This window comes from Octopus bimaculoides, chromosome 3 (genome assembly GCF_001194135.2).
Source record: "Octopus bimaculoides isolate UCB-OBI-ISO-001 chromosome 3, ASM119413v2, whole genome shotgun sequence".
Lineage (NCBI taxonomy): Eukaryota > Metazoa > Mollusca > Cephalopoda > Octopoda > Octopodidae > Octopus > Octopus bimaculoides.
This window is the reverse complement of record NC_068983.1, coordinates 157347096-157351197: the sequence shown is the minus strand read 5'-3', so window position 1 is coordinate 157351197 and position 4102 is coordinate 157347096. Positions and strand designations below refer to the sequence as shown.

The following is a 4102-nucleotide window of genomic DNA, read 5'->3' as shown; positions in this document are numbered from 1 at the left end:
GTCGCATCCATGTAGCCCCGACCCTGCACCATCAGATTACCATTTATCTCGAAGTTTTCAAAATTTTTTGAATGATTAAACTTTTAATAATAATGATGACCTGAAATCACACTTGCTTCAGTTTTGGGCAGATAAAGATTGGAAGTTCTATGAGCACAGAATCATGAAGTTGTCAGAAAGATGGCAAAAAGTCATTGAACAAAATGGAAAATATATAATTGATTAAAGTTCATTCTTTGTATGAAAACAAAATTCCATTTCACACTAAAAAAATGAAATTACTTTCTTACCAACCCAATATATATATACACACACACACACACACGTATGTATGCATGCATGCATGCATGCATGCATGAGAAATCTTTAAACTGTTTCCCTTTTGAATTGTTTCATTAAAATTCCTATGTACATGGAGGAAAATAGTAGAGTCAAGAAAGGACACTAGCAGCATTGCTTTGTACAATCATTTAGGAGGTTTTGTGTCTTTTCACCACTCCCCAATTGTCACAAGTTTTAAACTAAAAGGGAAACACCAGCCGTTTTAAAAGTAATTGAGATAATTAGTAGATAACACTGAATATTTAGTAATCTTTGTTCTGCCGATATAAAAAAAACAGAACCATTAGCTTTTTATTAATCCATGGCAAAAATGAATTTTATTTTCATAATTAGCATACAAAACTAAATGTCTGGCAAAAATATCCACCACAGTGACATCTCAAAGTAGTGTCTTGCATTCCAATAACAATGATATCATCTGGTCTTTTGCCATCAAGAGAAGACAAGTTGAGAGCTTCCAGAACAAATGGAATATTTGATTGATGCAAAAGCCAGCTTAATCATCTCTTTAATCTGTATCTTAGAAATCTAAGACAGGGAAGTCCATAAACTCTCTGGAAAAACATTTGTATGGGAAACATATCTGCACCCACTCTCAATGCCACAATTATTCATAATTTCATGGCTACTTTAGTAAATTGCCTAGGTTTGCAATTACAAGGGTGTTGATCAACACAGCTACATATTTTTAGAATAAAAAAAAGCTTAGTGCAGTTCTACATCACCAATATTATTAAGCACAGAAATTTTGCATCTTTGTGAAATATTCATCGGAATGCAAAACTTTGTATAGTGGTACTCTGAGGAACAACCAGTTTTGAGATTGAAGAATTATGAATATCTACCTAATTTTTTCATCTAACCAAAAACTTCACATTTGATGTTATTCCTTCATAAATTCTTCAGCAGAGTTCGGTACCTGAACTGGATTACCGATGCCCCCAATTAAGAAGGTATCTGTTTCAGTCTGATATGAGATGGTCTTTAATATTGATGGAAAATTTGTGGAAATGGACTAAGTTAAAAGCATCTGAGATGTGAAGTTTGAAAACGAATTAAGGATTACATTCACAGTTTAGATAATGATGGACAGTGTGCACAGCTGTCTCACACCTACTTCAACTGGCAACAATTGAGCAAAGATCCTTTCCATGTGGCTTTAAATAGTCTTCAACTGAATGATGGCAACTACTGCAACAAGTAACCTTTTGATTTGACAAGATCAATTAAATTAGGTTTGAAGAAAACAGGTCTAAGATTAGGAGAAACACCTCAAGAGATAATTATGTTGATGAATGATGTAAGGACAAAAAATATCAATGCCTGCTTCATGTGCTGAAAAACAAAAATCTGATGAGACTATCAAGACCACCACCAAGCCATTAAGAAAAATTGTTTTATATTAACTAAAGAGAATGATGAAAGTTGATCAGAAAAATCTAACCATTCCATATTTGATGGCACAAAATTCTACTAGAGATTTGGTGCTTCGATTACTAACAGAAGCCTTTGAGCTACACACACACACTTTTTAGATAGTATTCATTCCTCTTCGAGATTACAGCTATTTCTATGTTAACTCAAGTGCTGCATGGTATGCTTTGCCTGCATAATGAAAGAAATTAAATCCATGGATATAAAAATTTCGAACCATTTCTTGAGGATTAGTCGAAGATCATCTCGCTTAGTAGAAAAGTTAAGTGCTGCTGTCAAACAGCGAATTTGAAGAGCAAGCACTGTGGACTCTGAATCCAGCGATCCGAGTTCGAGTCTCGGTAGAACCTGATACATATTTTGTTAATGAAATAAAGTAAGTTGGTAAGTAATCGAGCCCCTTCTGGAATTCAAAGGATTAGGCATTTGGTCTACTTCAAATATCGCTAAAAGTTGAAAAAGTTTTTCAATTACAAAGCAATTACTGATTCAGAATGGTTGGGAAGTGGTTGCTGATCTAGACAGAGAACGCAAACAAGTAAATTTTCGGAATAACTATCTTTACTTCAAAGGGAAACAAAAGGGCAAGGAATTGGGTGGGTTTATTACTATCATTTTTTTCTTTTATTCCTGTATTTCATACAGCATATGATAATGAAAGAATTTTTTGGAAAGACTTCACCACCCCCCTCCACCAAATTTTCTCGCAATTTGTTTTTGTTTTTTTTTTGCCAAAAAACCACTTTTCGGATACGGAGATTCCGGGAAATTGCAAAAAATCGGAATTTTGAGATTTTTTGCTTCCCCCCACACCATCACTTCATTTTTTCACATTTTTCAATTTTTTCCCTTAAAAATTTCCATGCATATTTTACTCCCAAATTCCGTGCCCTTTTCCTTCTCCAAGGGATAGTAATAGCCATTCTGAAACACCGTCCGCAAACCCATTTAAAACGTCGGCCTGCATTTTCGCAATTAGGTAGCAAGATCGAAAATTGGCATACCTAAACAAGTTCGACGTCACCACCTCCACTCGCCGACTGTTTGATCATAACTTTCAGAAAAATGGATATTTTCTACAAATACCTCTCAAGACAGTGCTGATTTATTCAAAATGTAATGTGAAAAAATATTGGCGAACGTACATACAAACTTCACAATCTTTTCCTAAGTTCAGGTTTTATTTTGTAGACACGTATGTGATGTGTCAGTATGTTATGTGCACCCGCCCATCGTTTTCCACAATAAATTCCGATATAAAAGTAATCGACACCGCTTGAAAGGTATTTGCAGAAACTTTTTCTGAAAGAGAAAACAGTCGACTCGTGTGAATTTGTGAAGCTACTGTTACCCACCCACACTCCGGAAAAAAAAAAAAAAAAAAAAAGATTCCCATATAATCCGAATATACACAGTCTGGAACCTATTTGTAGAAAATGTCATTTGAAATTTTTTTTTCTTTTTTGAAAATTATGAGGAAAGAAAATCGGTGGGGAAGACTTGGGTACGTATGCCGAAGTCCTCATGAGCCGACTAACTGTGACTTTATTGGCTGACACTGTCACAAACTGTCGTTTTGGGCCGCTTTGTCGTCCGAATTGACTAATACTTTCAGAAATAAAATGATGATAACCAATTGGGCACAATTCGCATTCTACTGACGAAACGGCACTGATGTCATTCATTATAGCGATTCTGAAGAGCAGCAGTCATCTTTCGTTGATTGCGACAATCCTGTCATTTCAAATTACGTATTTTAAAAACACACACAAAACACAATTTTACTTTAATATTTTTCTCTCTTCATAAAACAAACTGGAAGCATTTTAAAAGAAATTCTTTTTGTTAAAACGTAATATTTTTTCTCTCATTTTACTTAATTTTTTGTAGAGTGGAATTAGTCATTCACACGAGCCCGCTGAGCTTTTGTCTTGTATTAAATTTTGTCTTTGTTAATATATTAACACAAAACATAACCCAACACGCCAGAAACAAACAAAAAAAAAGCATTGAATACACACAAAATAATTGCCACAAAATTAAAATATTTTACTGCACTTCTTAATAAGAAACCGTTCCCATAGCTGATTATGACAAACTTATCTGCGAATTCTCAACCCAAAAACAACTGCATGCTTTATATACATACATACATACACACATATACATATATATATATACTCTGGTTATTATTATTTTTTGTCTACGTTTTGTTTGCAACGTCCTGTACCCAGATATGCACCTATATATACAGGTAGATGTAGGTATGCAGATATTTGTACGTATATATGCATATACTCATTTATTATTTGTTTTACATATATAT

General features: G+C 34.1%; 1 protein-coding gene across 1 annotated transcript in view; it reads right to left on the bottom strand.

Moving 5' to 3' along the window:
- Window positions 1-4102, bottom strand: part of LOC106883942 (cytoplasmic dynein 1 heavy chain 1) — a 106810-nt gene that overhangs the window by 101677 nt on the left and 1031 nt on the right. The gene's annotated exons all lie outside the window — the stretch shown is intronic.